At 43.3% G+C, this 17,233-nt stretch overlaps 1 protein-coding gene across 20 annotated transcripts in view; it reads right to left on the reverse strand.

Moving 5' to 3' along the window:
* NCKAP5 (NCK associated protein 5) overlaps window positions 1-17,233 on the reverse strand; it is a 930,794-nt gene that overhangs the window by 250,693 nt on the left and 662,868 nt on the right. The window contains exon 1 of one of the 20 annotated variants that reach the window (XM_053253297.1): window positions 16,329-16,411. The exons of the other annotated variants lie outside the window; for them this stretch is intronic. The gene's annotated coding sequence lies outside the window, so the exon portion shown is untranslated. Of the gene's footprint in view, window positions 1-16,328; window positions 16,412-17,233 lie in introns of those variants that run through there. 20 annotated transcript variants of the gene reach the window in all.

The raw sequence follows: 17,233 nt of genomic DNA on the forward strand, positions 1-17,233 counted from the left end.
GTCCAGTGTAATAAGTGGACAGAATAAACTTTCTCTCCATCATCCATGGAAATAGTTCACTGTCTAAATGAATTGGAACAAACCCAGGGCACAATCTAGACAACATAAAAGACATGACTCAACTGACTGCTTATGTCCCTCCCACTGAAATCAATAGGATTTAAAACTGCTTCATTTTGGCTGGAATATAACTTTCATGCCCAATATGTACACTGCATAATGTGGCTGCTGTCAGAGGATTCGGGACAGAACCAGGGACTGAGTTAGGATTGTACCCAAAGAGTGATACATTATTGTATACTAAGGGTGCATATTCTTCTCCAGGTAGAAAAGGAAACAGGTAAGGGCATTATCAACCCTATTATTGGCAGTATGAGATTTGCCAGGCCAAATATAAATATTAGCAGGCTGCCCATCTTCCCCGCCTAGTTAACAGAACAAAACCTTTTCTCTGTTGCACTCTGGTGTCACTAGCAATGCTTTTCTGCCAGCTCCCAGGACCCCACCCCCCACAAGCTTGTGTTTGAGTCTCCAGGCTTGAAGATCTCACTCCTGATATGTACAGGAGCCTCACAGCATCACGAGCTCTCCATTTGTGGCACATGGGGACAGGTCACTTAAATGATAGTAGGCCAGTCGCACATAGATTTGGCTACTAACTAGCAAATTCGAAAGGGGAGCCGATGCACGCCTTTCCTATGTTGGGATACCCTAAGTAGACCCCAGAAGATAGGTTAACTTCCAGCCAAGGCCACTCTGCACTCGGAGTGAACTGCCTCGACCCCTCCCCTCCTTTTGCAAAGGACAGCAGCAAGCTAATGCTCAGCAGGAAGAAGACAGATCAGGCTCGAGGTGGTAACTCTCCCCCCTCACAAAAGAGGTTGAGTCAGCAATAAGGACCTTGAGATGCACCCATTAAAAGTACTGATTCGATTATCGGTCCCTCTGTCGATGCAAATTTCCCCTTTTCACCTCTATGCACTCTATTGTCATGATAATCAGCCTTGGCATGTCTTGGTAATTCCCACATGGTTAGACTCAGGAAGAGCGATCAGCAACAATGGAATCCTTGCATGTTCCACCCAACATACCTATTCAGTGAAGAAGGGCAATAGGAATGTTGCCCCAGACCATGTTATTGGGTATATCAACCCCTAATTCCATGATCTACTTTGGAGTCACCAGCTGCTTGGGCGATTTACTGTTCAAAGGCCATCATGCAAGATTGTATCCAGTTCATGCCACCCTCCAGATTGGCTTTCTTGCCTACCCTGATCTGCTCAGTCTTCCTTGTTGGTATAGGAAGCTGGTTCCACAGATGAAGCACCCTCATGGATTCACTCTTTCAACTAACACCTCTGACCTTCTCACCCCTGCCTCTGACTGAGCTGTCCCTGAAGAACAAGGTCCTTTGGTTGTTCCAGGAGTCTCGAGGTTTCTTCGTCCAGATCAAATAATACGGACGTTTGCCAAACCCTATCCCTTTTCTTAAATCCAACCACCTCCTTCTCTAAAAGCCTCATTCTCTTGCCCACCTGGGAATTTATGCAATTAGAACCCTAAGCTAAAATGCCTCATTGTAGTTGAATGTATCTTTAATAGTAATATTGCTTTAACTACACATTTCTTTCCACTTCCTCCAATAAAAGCTTTCTTTTGATTTTGAAACTTAAACCTTGCCTCAGTCCAATTATTTCCTGGGTCTACAACTTTGTGCAAATTTAATCTGACATGGAACTGTTCCTTTATGAGTTAGTTTCCTCACACAAACAAATTTAGTGGTGTTCACCAATCACCCAAGGGCAGTTTCATTAACACTGGGTTCCAGCTCAAGTCTTAGTTCCATTTCAGGGTGGTGAGGTAGAGAGGGAGATTACAGGACCAAATTAGATGTGACATTAAAGATCCACTTGTTCAATTTGTGGTTTTTTTGGTTTTGTTTTATCATCATTGTTTTTTTTATTTATTATTTCTCTGTGTAAACCGCCCTGAGCCATTTTTGGAAGGGCGGTATAGAAATTGAATTATTATTAATAATAATAATAATAATAATAATAAAAACAGACAAACATCTGCCACGCAATACACTGGATATAACTGTAGTCAAGAAGAAAGAAAAACAAGTTAAAATAATCGACATAGCAATACCAGGGGATAGCAGAATAGGAGAAAAGGAAATAGAAAAAATCACCAAATACAAAGATCTACAAATTGAAATTGAAAGGCTGTGGCAGAAAAAGACCAAAATTATCCCAGTGGTCATTGGCGCCCTGGGTGCAGTTCCAAAAGACCTTGAAGAGCACCTCAACACCATAGGGGCCACAGAAATCACCATCAGCCAAGTACAAAAAGCAGCTTTACTGGGAACAGCCTATATTCTGCAACGATATCTATAACAACAGCAACAACATTGACAATAAAATTCTGGCATCCCAGGTCCTTGGGAAGGACTCGATGTCTGGATAAAACAAACCAGTCAATAACACCTGTCTGACTGTGTAAACAAGAAGAAATAATAATAATAATAATAATAATAATAATAATAATAATAATAATATCATCATCATCATCATCAGCCACACAAGGCCCCAAACCAACTCTGGAGTGCAGTGCAGACCTTGGAGATGCTTAATCAGGGGCGGGCCCAGGCACTGTGACACCGGGGATGAGGCACCAAATGCTGCCTTGTCCCATGCCCTTGACGGGGGCAGGCACCCTTTCAAAATCAACACTTTGAAAGCTTTGAAAGTGTTGTGAAAAGCAGAGAGTACGAAAGGTTGCCATCAGCCTTCTTTTCTCCTCTCATACTTTTTCCAGAGTCAGACTGGTTTCAAATAGCTGCTCTGATGGCAGTGGAAGGAGACACCTTGCTGTCTTGCAGTCACCCCAATCACCTACTGCCTGAGGTGACTGCCTCACTTAGCCTCAACAAAGGATTGCTTCTGTGCTTAATTCTTCTACTCTGAGCAGTTTTCTTGCCCACAAGCTGTCATGGATCCTCAAAGGTGAAATGCAGCAGGTCAGGAATGTTTGGAATCCTATCGTAGTTTGGGGAGAATTTTGGCAGGAAAAGGGCACAGAAGAAAGGGATTAAATAAGCCCTACCTCTGTGATTAGGTCCCAATTTGAACTGAGTCAATTTGTGTTTTAAAGCAAAACCAAGCAAAGAAATAAAAAATATGAATGTTTAACATCATGTCTAGTTTAGCCCCCAGCATTTCAGTGTTATTAAAAGCATTTTATTTATTTAAGTGAATACATGTAGCTGTTTTGAAAAACTTTCACTCCTCCTTTAAATTAGACTCATCTTGACAATCAGAAGTGATGCCTCATTCTTGGGGGAATAGCTGAGTGACAGAGAACATGCCTAACGTGCAGAAGGTACCAGATTCATTCTCCAACATATCCTCATAGGACTGGAGAAGACTGTAATCTCCTGGACAATGTAGATAGCAGAGACCTGATGGACCAAAGGTCTGACTTGCTATAAGGCAATGTCATATGTTCCAATGTATGGCTGACAACCTTGTGAGGGTTGGTTTTGAAAGGAACCATTTGAATGAATTCTTAAATTCAGCGAATCCTGCCACTCACCACGGTCCTTCTGCAGTGCAGCTTGTTTGCCCCAGCTCCTTGCATGGAAAACGAGGCAAGGGGTCTGACTGCTGGCTTGGGCTTGGGAGTGGAGCTAGATGGGCCATTGGTGGGTCCCATTTCTCCACCCTCAGTCCGGCTGCGGAAAGCAACCAGTTCAGATGTCGGGTCGCTCCTCTGCTTGGCCTCAGCAGCAGCGGCATTTGGCAACAGTGTTTGATGGCAGCAGCTTTGGCTTAAGTGGCATTATGGCAGGTGACATGGTCCTGGTGGTGCACGGCGGCAGCACTTACAGTGGGGAGATTCTTTGTGGTTCGGGAGCATCTCAGTGTGGCACATGCAGAGGGATTGGGCTGGTGTGTTGGCCTTGCATTTGGGTGGGAGCAAGGGGGATTTGCGGCCCTGACTGCCTCTCAGGAATGCTGGGTGGCACTTGGTTGGGGCCTTCCTTTTCTTGATCTGACTGCAGATCATGACCCCATCCAGACTGATGCAGGGCGAGCAGTCCAACAGCAGTCACATGGTCTCTAAGACCCCAGCAGCGCTGACATCAGCTCCAGATGCTACACAGGGGGTTCAAACCTCGCTTATTTATTTATTTATTGGGAGTTTAATTGTTGTGGATGGTGCACCCATTCCCCTGCAGATTCCATCATGACAGTGGATTTTGTGGGGGGCAAGCACCCTAGTACCAACTGTCCCAGGAGCAGAGGATTTAGAGGGGGAACACTAGACCTGGGCCAGGGCGGTAAGAAAGGCGGAGGTGGTTCCGCCTCCAGCAGTACTGGAAAAAGGGCCCAGACTTGTTAGACTACCTGCTCTGGCATGCTTGCTGGAAAATTATCCACTTTGCGGCAGGCCAGTTACTTGTTAGCAGGTTTCACAGATGGTTTTTGGGTTCCGTGTTCCCTTCCTAGGGTTCATACGGAATCTCAGAACCTGAAGTCAGCCCTAATGATGGAGGAGGTAGTCACCGGGGGGGGGGCATAAGGAGGTTGAGTTGGGCAGGATCTTTGGGCCCTATGCGTCCCACATTGCTTACTTTGTGCGTTTCACTGTTGGGTGTGGTCCCCAAGACGGTCCCTGGGCATTCCCTCTGTCAGGGGTTCCCATATGTTGTTCACTACAATCCAGCATCTCCAGCTGCAATTGCGTGTTGCTGGGGATTTAAGGAGTTGTAGTCAACAATATCTGGGAATCCTTGTTAAAGGGAACACTGCCCGGGGGGATTCAGACTTATCCATCACCTTTCTCTCCCTAAGAGTGCCTTAGTCAATGATGGTATACCGGCTGAATTGCATTTGGTTTGGTATATTTCATTCAATGAGGCAGTATGGACCGTGTGCAGTTGCAGCCCTGCAGCTTGGTTGGTGAAATGTGATACTGAATCTGCATTTCAACTGTTGCCTGTCCATCCCATGGATTTTGACCAGCTAGGTTTTACAGGTTATAAGCGGGGGGTGTTATTTCATTGATATACCAAGTAGACCATTGGTCCATTAGCTCAGTACTGCTTACACTGCCTGGGAGTGGCTCTCTAAGGTTTCAGACAGGAGTCTCTCCCAGCCCTACCTGGAGATGCCAGGGAGCGAACCTCGGACTGTGTCAGCCATATGCCTGCAGCATCTTTAAACCTGCATTGTATGGCCTAGCTGGAGCTTGCAATGGCATGTTGGCTTTTTTAAAAAAAGGCTAAGAACCCTTTAAACATTAAACCCTTTAAAAATGTAAGCCCTTCCCATGGGCTGTTCTATTTAATGTTAAGCATTTGAGTTGTTTAGGTCCATGCTGGAGTGGGCGGTCAAGTGCCTCATGAATGTTCAGACCACAGCCAATTGTTTCAATGATTTTCTTTTTGTTGGACCTGCTAATACTAACCAATGTGCCCATATATTGAACACTTCTGTAGTTTGTGTCTTGAATTGGGCATAAAGCCAGCACAGAAGGACCAACTTTGAGTCTCATGTTCCTAGGCATAGAACTGGATAGGGCGGCTGGCTGTTCTCAGCTTCCTCAGGACAAATTGGATTTATTATTTGCCAAATTGGGTGGGTGTTTGGCAGCTCAATAAGTTACCCTTCAGCAATTACAGGTGGTTGTGGGACACATCAGTTTTGCTTGATGGGTCACTGGGCCAGGGAGGGCTTTTTTGCAGTGTCTCTGCGATGACATGAGGGGCCTGTGTGAGCCACACCACAGTTTCCACTGCCATGAGAGTAGATCTGTAGCTTTGGTCTTCATTTATGCATTACTTCATTGGTGTGTCATTTTGGAGGGCTGAGCAGCTCCTTGAGACCAGCCTACATGTACATTCTAGGGGTGTGAGACCTGGCCAAATGGCACAAATCCAGACCGGATTCAAACTGACCAGGCCTAGCTCAGCCAAACTGGGCCCAGTCTGGTTTGGCCATTGACCTAGGCCAAGTCTTTTTGTGGGACAGCTTGGGTATATTTGAAAGAGGAATCCCACTCTACAAGTAAAGAGGGCATCCTTAATCCTAATGGTAAAGGTAGCGGGGGGGCGTAGCAAAAGTGGCCTCCATACCTTTAGAGGAGGCCGCAGTGAAGGGCAGCAATGGGGTGGACTATATGCTTCACTGGCCTGCCAAATGGCAACCTGGGCCAGCTGCAGCTCGGTTCAAGCCTCTGTGCATGTGCAGAGGCCATTTCTATGACTTCTGTGCATGTACAAAGGCTATTTTCATCACCCCACCACCTCTGCCCCTTTGGGGGAGGGGTGGTCCAGTTCAAATTGCTGCCCGAACTGGGCCAGCTCGATGTTGCACCCAGTTCAAAACGAGACAGCTCACACATCCCTAGTGCATTCTGATACCGCTGGTGGCCTTGGCTTTGCTGTATACTTCAAGGGGCATTAGTGTTCTGGACAGTGGCCTGCTGCGTAGATAGATAGCAGCATTACGAGAGACCTATCATTCCTGGAATACATCCCTATCATGTTCACAGTTCACATTTGGCCAGACCTCCTATCCAATTCCAGCGTGCAGTTCTGGTGTGACAACCAGGCTACAGTCCAGGTAATCAACAGCCAGACTTCCATTTCCCCCAGGGTGATGTGCCTTGTTCGGGCTTTTGTTCTGCAATGCCTTTGCCACAACATTTTGTTTGTGGTGAGGCAGATGCCTGGGGTGCCCAGTGGTATCATGGAGGCACTGTCTCGTTTCCAGGTGGAGCGCTTTCATCAACTTTCCCCAGGCACCTGATCCCAATGCCATGCTGCCCTGGCTTTGGACTTTTGGCGTCTAGTGGCTCAGGAGGCTATTCAGGCTTCCCTGGCCTCATCTACAAGGGTGGCGTATGATAGGAAGTCCAGATCCTTCCAGTCATTTAGGGAGCAGGTAGGCCTCGATGATCAGGTAGGGCCATACTACCAGAGCACCTTATGCAATATCTGGTGCACCTGAGGTCTCATGGCCTCTCCTCGGGTACCATGTCAGGCCACCTCATGGAACTAGCCTTCCATGCAAAGATGCAGGGTTTGCATGATAGTACAAGTCATGCAAGGGTGCATGACCTGTACTGTTTTTAGGGTATGTAGGATGCTGGGGGTGGGAGAGCCGGTGAGCACCCCCAGCAGCCCAACTCTCAGCAGCTTTTAACACTGGAGAAGATCTGGTTCACCTTTTCCCTTCCCTGTGCTGCATTTTCAGCACCTTCAGGGCATTGGAATTGTTTCCATGGGGCCATTCTGGCCCTACTCATAGGGTGGTGTGCATGCAAGATATGGCTATCCGGAGCAATATTTGTTTTAATTGTAATTTTAATTTAATCTTTTTTAAATTGGCTTTTGATTGTAATTGTTATCTATTTTTTTAATTTTATGTAAAAACCACCCTGAGCCAATTTAAGAAGAACAAATAAATAAATAATCAATCTCTGATTTTGAGGTTCTCCACGATACCCTAGAAGGGGAAGGAGCAGCAAGTGGTGACCCTTCAGAGCAGGGATTCTGAACGTTGAATTCCCAGATGCTATTGGACTTCAACTCCCATAATCCCCAACCAAAGGCCATTGAGGATGGGATTATGGGAGTTGAAGTCCAATAACATCTGAGGACCCAGTGTTGAGAATCCCTGCTTCAGAGAATCAGTGAATGGTGACCCTCCAGAGGGCTGGCTCAGCAGCTTTATGCCTAGTCGGGGCACTGGAGAGGTATTTGTCCATGGGCACTCCTTCAATGGGGTGCCTTTTTGTTCATAAGGATGAGTCCATGCTCACCCAATATCAGTTCAGAGGGGATTGGCTGCATTGCTGCAGGGGTGAATATAGGTACATGGGGCTAAGCTAGGCTAGCCCCACTGTGGCAGGTACAGTACAGATTGCAATCAATAGTGTAGGGTTGGTGAGCACCTTGGGCATGTGTTTTGGGGAAAAGGGGACACAGACAGGCCCTCAATGCTTCACAGCTCAGGGATTTCTGGCTGTGATTCCCCTCCAATCTGTGGAAGCAGAATCTTCCTGAAAGGCTCTGTGGCTTCAGGGTGGTTGTGGGTGGGTGTTGCTGTTCACAGATGCCTGATATTATGTTGGCTAGGAAGGGCAGCCTCAGTCCTAGGGCAAAGGAGGCTGCCTGGAGCCAAGGTGTGTTACCCATGGCGTTTTAGGACAGGCTTACACCATTGGTAGCGGGTTCATAGCATAGTTACTGCACTGTAGGGGATGGAGAGCCAATCCCCATCTCTTTCAATTTGTTATCAATAAAGTTATGGTCCTTTGATACCATCTGAGTTTGACTTGTGTCTTCATTGTCTAGGTGCAATATTTTACAACCAAATTTTATTTCTGTGAGATTTTGCTTACATCCTGAATAACTCTTTTGGACAGCGGAATATCTTGCAAACATACCAGGACCAAATGGACAGTCACAAGTAAGAGCAACTTGTGCCTCCAGAGGCAAAACTAAATTAAATAAGTGTTCAAGCAAATTAAAACTAGCCTTGGGAATCTAGGTGTGATACCTAGTATCTACTCATAACTTTCACATCACATAACCATGACACCACAATCAATATCCTCACATAATAATTTCAACTGTAACACACTTTTCACTGCTTGCTTCTCTTCTAATGTCAGGGCAATACAGTATATGAAATATAATGAATCAAGGTTTTGGTGTGGGGTTGGTTTTTTGTTTGTCTTTATTTACAAGGGTTTTTATTGATAATGAATCAAGGTACAGTATACTAGAAATTATACTAGAAATTAAATTTTTTGGCTATCATCCAAAAAATTTACATGCAAGTAAGGAAATCACATGCACAGCTGGAGCTTTCTTTTATTTTTCTTGGAAGCAGAACCCATTCTCAAAGAAGCAAACTGATGTTCATTTTAAAAAGGCACTTCCTTCCCCCATGGATACATTACTTCTTTAGATCATGGCTACTGTTGTCAAATATAAGTCTGAGAGCTACAGAACCAAATGTCACTCCAAGAACAAAATTTATTTGGTGCAATAGAAAGCATTCTTAAGAGCATATTCTCATGATCAAAAACCAACTCTAGTTGCACAGAAAGTTAAATCTATAACAGCTGACTATGTGATGAAGTAGTCATTTAACCTCTTTGTTGCATAGACAAATGAGCAGAAGGAAAATAAAATTATCATTTTCATCAAAAACTGGAAACCACTATGGAGAAATCAGACAGTCCCTTTAGCAGGAGTCAATACTAACTGAACCTACTCAGGACCAGCTGGACCTTCAGGGCAGATAATATAAATTCAATTGTAAAGAGGATGAAGTTAAAACAACAATAAACTAACAACAATAAACAGTAACTAACAATAACTAACTAAACAACAATAACTAACTGAGCAAAGAGGCATCTTTCAAAGTGGTGATTCTCTTATATTTAGCAGGGGGAGAGCAACTGGCCCTATCCAACCCCAGCACAGCATCCCTCCAGTGGCTGTTGCTGGTATCTGCCTTATGTTTCCTTTTAGATTGTGAGCCCTTTGGGGACAGGAAACCACCTTTTTGATGTATTATTTATTTTTCTATGTAAACAGCTTTGAGAACTTTGGTTGACGAGCAGTATATAAATATTATAGTAGTAGTAGTAGTAGATGTTTGTAGATAACTGTGTTCTACTGAATCAGGCTGCATAGGAAATGGTGAGATGCTACACATGACTTTCCATTCTGTAGGGCTATTAAGGGAAATGTGTGGTGTGTGAGGTCTGTGTGTGAGAGATGATGTAATCTGCAAAAAAACAGTGGCCTGGTTCAGAGATCACATGGAACCATGGTTGAATCCTGGTTCTGTGATATATCCCCCAGATTTGGGCATGCATGTTTTCCCTTCTTCATAAATGACGAGACGGGTCTTCTTCCAGTCCTGGTTTAGAACAAGCAGTGATTTGCTATGGCACTGGCATCTAGTAAATCCTAGCTTGCTTATTTCAAAAAATGGCTCAGGGCGGTTTACATAGAGAAATAACAAATAAATAAGATGGATCCCTGTCCTCAAAGGGCTCACAATCTAAAAAGAAACATAAGAAAGACACCAGCAACAGCCACTGGAGATATGCTGTGCTGGGGCTGGACAGGGCTGGTTACTCTCCCCCTGCTAAATAAAGAGAACCACCACATTAAAGGGTGCCTCTTTGCCAAGTTAGCAGGGCTTAAACTAGACTCCCCCTGCTATGCTTGCCACTCCTTTTCCTGGCAGCAAAGAAATAGGGAATTTCTATCAGTTCATGAAAGGCGGGTGGGTGGGGTGGGGTCTATAACATTTTCAATACGGCCACTCAGAGTGGGGACGATGGGTTTTATCACCAGCAACAGTGGCACCATGTTGCTTTCCTTTTACAGTAAACCTCAATTGTGAAGTCCCTAATTGCAAATTTTCAAGGTTTGTTCCACGCCATCCCCTTCCCTAGCACATCAAAATATTTGAAAATATATTCAAACACTTTCAGACCAGCAATATTTTAAGTAAAATTTTCAGACAAGCCAGGAGCCAAACCTGGGATAGAATCTAAATTCTGTTTAGAACAAGTCAGAATTCACCAAGTTCACATGTGAAGGGGAGAGGGGAGCACATGGGTCAATGTTTGTGAACCTCCTCATCATGTCAATGTAATCAAAAGGTCAGGTAACATTTGTCTATTTTTATGTTGAAGTACCTTGTACACACAATATCACTTCATCCTGATGGTGATCACTTCATCACTTTATTTTCAGACTTTTTCAAAGCAAGCATGTTCATAGATGAAATGGAGATTCTAATCTACATCAGTGGCCACATTTAGGCATTAGACATATATATTTATCTCAGACTAATTGGTTTTTTGCTGCCAGAAATCCTAAATTTTTCTGATCAGCATTTAGCAGACTTTGCCTTATTATGGTCATCAAACTTTTCTCCATAGTCTTGAGAAATAGGAACTTTTTTGGCGGGGAGCAGGGAGAAATAAGACACAAGATTCTTTGTCTTTCACTCCTGCTAATGGGACAGACTGGTGCTAATTCAGTAGACTTTTAAAGTGCTGGCTTACTTACATTTAGCAATTGTCACTATTCAGCATAGTAGTCCACATGTTGTACAATGTAACATGACTGATGCCGATCCTTCCACACTGCTGCAAGCTCACAGTAAAGCACCTGCCAAATCTTCAGGTACTTCAAATAGTGCCTAGGGATGTGCAAACTGGCTCGACGGTTCGCCATCGAGCTGGCTTGGTTCAATGGCTTGCCATCAAGCCGAACCCCCCCACGGTTCAGCTTGACGTGGAGATGAACCCCGCCTGGCAGTCTGGCGGGGGGGGAGTCATGAGCCTTTTGTAAAAAAAAATAATATTTTTTTTTAACCTTAAACCCCTTCTGGGGGGTTGCTGAAGGCGATTGGGGGGGGGGTCCATGGAGGTTCCCCCTTCCCACACAGGAAGGGATTATCACTGCCATGGCTGGTTCTATAGCCCTTTTTGGCCCATTCAGGCCTCTGTAGCACAGCGTGGCAGCCATTTTGGCCACCGCCACGTATGCACAAATGGCCTCTGCAGAGGCGGTGATTATTAAGGCCTGCAGGGGGAGGGGGAACCTCCGTGGACTCCCCTGACGCCTTTGGCAACCCCCCCCCGAGGGTGTTTATATATATACTGGCCGGGTTGGGTTTGAGGGTGGTCCGGCCTCGAACCGAACCAGGCCAGCCAGTTCCATGCACACCCCTAATAGTGCCCGCATTCCATAAGCACTAGTTAGATAGGAAACACTTTGTTTAACCATCAGCATTGTGTTTCTGATCTAACTGGCATTTCTGGAGTGCAGGCGCGCTACTTAAAGTACCTCTGCTCTTGTGCAAAAGCACAAGTCCACAAGTGCTTCAGTCTGTATTATGTTGTGCAATATGTGGGCTAGTGTCTTTCCCCACCCCTTGTGTACTTACTTAGAGTAAGTCATCATCATCATATTTGTGACCAGATTTTGCCCTGTTCATCATGCAGCTGCAGCAATATGAATTTCTAGACTCTGCCTACATAATATACTCATATTTTAAAAGGAAACCTGATATATATGAACTGGGGCTTTTAAGTTTGAAAATGGATTCTAAGTTGCACAGCAGGGGACTCTTTTGCATTGTGCAGTAATTTAGATCTTTACACATTTTGGCCGATTTGAAGTCCCTGATCAGAGAGACAATGCAAGCAGAGCTTGCTTGTATAATTTTTGCTGAATTTGAAATGCTCCCTAAATACAAAATAAAGAAATCATAAAATGAAAAGACTGCAATGGTTATTCACCAATTCTTGTTATGGAGACATTCATAAGCATTCTTAACCTCAAGACATTAAATATCTACTAACTAGATGAATGTCTATGCAAGTCTATGCAAGTTTGGCACCTATACTTCCCTTGATTGCTGAGCAAATCATAGCCATTTATTTGACATTTTGTAATCGGGACTGAAATAAGAATGTAATGCTCCAATGATTTCATATAAGGCCTTCCTGCCAGCCCCTAAGGATGAAAAAGCATTGCTAAATATATTAAACCACCCTATAATGTAATAGAGCATTTCACAGAACAGCAAATAACCTATAAAAGATGAAAAGGGTATATTTTCTGTTTTGCACATTAACCTAAATTATAAGATCTTCTGTCATTCTTAGTGTCCATATTTCATTATTATTTTCTCCATCTCTTTTGGAAAGCCAGAATTCTATTATCTGGGGAAATTTACGAGATTCCTTTAATCGGTAAATATTCCTGGTAAACAAAATTAGCATTTGCTATGCCTTCAATGTAAGATTCCATGTGTCAATGTTTCTCAGACATTAAGGTCCAGAAATAGGCTGTATCATTGTAGTTCAGACAATATATTTTTAGCTAGAAGAAACATAATGCTTACTGCATATACTTGTGCCCAAATTAAACTATCTTCATGCACTGTCTTGTGTCTACAAGCATGAGTGTGCCAAGGAGTAGATCAACAGATTAGGTGGAGCACCCTGATCTATAACAAGTAGAAAAAGTAAAAAAAAGTTCTCACAATAAGCAATAATTTGATTTCTATACCGCCCTTCCAAAAATGGCTCAGGCCAGGGCGGTTTACACAGAGGAATAACAAACAAATAAGATGGCTCCCTTGAAGGGCTCATAATCAATTATATAGATAAAGAGGGTTTGTTAAAAGCCTTTCGGTGAGAGAAGTTATCTGTCTATAGCCTGGGTTGAATTTTTGAAAGTTTCAGAGTTTATCAGTACATTTTCAGAAAGGGATTGTGCAGGGTTAAGTGACAGCACTCCAGGGACAGAGTCAAAGAAGCAACATCTTGCTTCTTTATAGTGGGCCACCACTAGGATGGCTTGTCTGACCTAGTCCACATTGTTATTCCAAGGGGCTCATGGGAGAAAAAATGGCTGGAGAAAGTTTTCAGCATTTCTCAGCACTCTCCTCCACCCCTCCCGGAAAATTACAGAAACTGGCCGCTCATTTTTTTCTGCTGGCAAATAACAGAGAAAATTTGGAGCAGTCTTCTGAATCACCTAAATAAAACTTGACCCTTATATTATAGTCCTGACTTTGGCCTTATGCCAGGTGAATCTACAAATAAGAAACTCATATTTTAAAGAAATAAACCCAGTATCATGGTAACTCAATCCATCTTTCATTTGTCAGATGTTACAGCTCTGAAAATTGCTATCTTGACCAGCTTCCACTCCCTTAAAATCTTCTCTTTTGTCAGCGGAACAGACCCAGTTTGTCCAGACTCCTTTAACATAACTTACATTGTAAAAGAAAAACAAGTCATCACAGAGAGATGGCTCTGCTTTTCAAATGCTGTTCTTCTTTTCCTATCATAATAAATGGTGTGTTTGTGTGTCCATATATCAAAGAAGGTTGCTCATCAATTTTAGTAGTTTCTCATTGCAGCTACAATTGTGACTTTAATGAAGGAAGAATTCATAGGTGTTTGTATAGGTGTCTGTAGTATCACAACCAGTAGTGTAGGGAGGCTGGTGTGGCCGCCATGGCCCCGCCCCTGCATCTGACGTGGGGGACATGGTCTCCCTCCCAAACGGGGCCATGCTGGGGACCGAAATAATGGCCCCCGCGTCTGACTTCAGACAAGGGGGGGAGCACATCAGCAAGTATGAATTGTCCCCTTTGCTAAGCAGGGTCCACCCTGGTTTGCATTTGAAAGGGAGACATTTTTGAGCACTATAAGATATTCCCCTTAAGGGATGTTGCCACTCTGGGAAAAGCAACTGGATGCTCACATGCAGAAGATTCCAAGTTCTTTCCCTGATCTCCAAGGTAGGACTGAGAGACACTCCTGCCTGCAAACTTAGAGAAACCACTGCCAGCTGTAGACAGTACTGAGCTAGATGGACCAATGGTCTGACTCTGTATATGGCAGTTTCCTATGTTCCTATTGAATGCATGACCCTGAACTTATGACCCATGCAACACAATTCCCTATTAGATGAGTCATCAAGACACCTATTATTGAGTCACTATAAGAACAGAATGATGCGCTTACATTGGCTGGTATTTCCGAAATACCAGCCAATGTAAGTCCTCTGATACATATCGTATCCTTCCTGTCCTCATTGTGCAGTAGTACATATCACATTTGCCCATTTCATCCCAGCTCAGTTTTGCCTACCCACCTGTTCCTGGCTTGCCTATGCATGTTGTTACGCCCATCATATCTAATATGCGTATATTCTGTAATCTAAGATCCTTATGCTCTGATTTTGCTGGGTAGCCCTTACTTACCTAATGTTACAAAGTGCAAGAAGGCCAGGTTTGTGGGCAGAAGCATGAAGTACCCAGAGAAATGCAAGGCCACAGCAATAGCACTGTCCCACCAGCTGTTGCTATAATAAGATGTTTTAATTCCTGTTTGTAGGACTTAAGAGATGGTTCAAACAGACAAAGAAATGACAAAATTCCAGCGGGGGGTGGGGACACCCAAATCCATCCTTTGAATGTATGAACCAGCTATTTGACCTGAATTTTCTTCACTTGCAAGGAACAAGAGAAAAGGAACAAGGAAAAAGAAAAAATCTTGCAAGTGAAGAAAATTCAGGTCAAATAGCTGGTTCATCTGCACCAGGATTAAATATTCTGCACAAATGTCCAGGCCCAGAGGATGGGGGGTGTTTGTTGACTCCTCTGCTCAGGGTTCAACTTTGTTGACTTTTCCCAAATGACGCTTACATTTTGCCTGATAATATAACATTATTAGGATAAAAGCACATAATTTGGTTTTCACTAAAGTCAGCTGGGGCACTATCATGGTGCTAGACAAGAGAATATTCATCCCAGATCCAAAGAGTAAAGCTGACATAGTACTAAGCAATAATTAATAAGTGCTCTGAATCTTCAGATGGAAGGCTTCAATATTTGATATAATAGTATTTTATAAAAATAAATATTTTATAAAAGAGTAACAACTTTGAATTTCTTCCATGAGGAAGGAAAAGGGAAGCATGCAGAGAGCAAGTCTGCTTTGCTCACTAATAACTGCAGAGTCACAAAATGTAACAGACAAGTAGGATTGGGAAAGATGGGGCAGTATATTAGATATTGGTTCAGCACCATGGGAAAAGGAAATGAGGGTTTAAAGGTCTTATGTCAAGTTAAACCTCAACTAGCAACTCAAAATCTTTGACGGTATCATTGATAAGGTCAAGGCGAACAGAGTTATGACAGTGAACTTTAAGAACACCGACAGAATTCTACAACACTAGTTACCATGTACATTTCCTTGTTATTCATACTAAACCATTTGTCTCTTTATAGGGAAGATTATCGATTTACACATACTCATTTAGCATGCCCCTCCAGTACATTAAACATCATCCAAGAGCTTCACATGCATTCAGCATGTTTTTTCATCTGCTTCCATTCTAGTTTCACATTTCTGTGCTCAGAGATCTAGACATGCCACTATTTTAATCATTTTAACATGAGAATTGCATATTTAAAAAATAAAAATAAAAGGAAGAGCACCCAGGTCTTTATTTTTTGCAACTTTATGAGACCTCCTGGGCCTTCCCATTTCTTTACATCAATTCTCAAACAAGAATCAAGAGACTTGTCCTTCTGTTTACTTTGAGTCCTAGTAAAAGCTTGGCCTTAATTTCCTCTGCCTGGATTGATGGATCAGTGACAAAGCGTACTCTCAGATTTCACCTTTTTTACTGCTTCTGATTTCAGTGATAGAACTCAACCACCCACCCACATCTGATTGAGCTGCTCTCCCACCTTTATCACAGGACCAGCTGTTTATAGATGCCACAAATCAGACTAGAGCACCCCCAGGGATTTAGAAAGCAACAGAGCTTCTTCTGGAACATGCAGAAAGAAAGAAAGAAAGAAAGAATGTATCAGTTAAAATGTGACAATTTAAGCTGGAAGACTTTAAATTAATAAATGTCAATCTGCTTTTACAGTAGGCACACCAAATATTGTACATATTGTTTTCTTTTTCTTTTTGAATACTTTTGTATCTGACTACTGAGCACCACAGCATTTTGCCACTCAGGTGAGCACTCCAAGATTAAAGAAAGGGCCATCTTAACAGATCGTTGATGTTCTTGGAACAAGGATTCTCAACCTTTTTAATGTGAACCCCTTCTGTCACAGATCTTCAGCTTAGGTACTGCATAGGGAATTTTAGTGCCTGTGTACCCAAATTTTAATGTTATCGTTACAAGACAGGCTACTCTTGTCACTGGGTTACATCCAAACTAAGTTACTCATGAGTACTCTCTTTAAAAGTAATGGGAGAGGCATACGTACTTATTTTCTCAAGCCTGTCTTCAAGTACCCCTAGGGAAACCAATACCCTGTTTTGGGAACTTCTTTTGTATGCTTTAATGTGAGGAGGGAAATGGGAACGTTCACCATAATAGGTTTCTGGACAAAACACAAAGTGCTCATTATTACCTATAAAGCCTTTTACAGCTTGGACCCACTGTATTTAAGAGAACACCTTCTTCGGTATGAACCCCACTGCCTATTGAGATCTACAGGGGAGGTTCCTCTGAGGGTGCTGCCAGCTTGTCTGGTGGTAACTCAAAGGCATGCCTTCTCTGTAGTTGCCCCAGGACTATGAAATGCACTCCCTGCTGAGATTAGAGCTGCTCCACCCTGCTAGCTTTTAGGAA

The sequence above is a fragment of the Hemicordylus capensis genome, chromosome 1, assembly GCF_027244095.1.
Source record: "Hemicordylus capensis ecotype Gifberg chromosome 1, rHemCap1.1.pri, whole genome shotgun sequence".
NCBI classification, from domain to species: Eukaryota; Metazoa; Chordata; class Lepidosauria; order Squamata; family Cordylidae; genus Hemicordylus; species Hemicordylus capensis.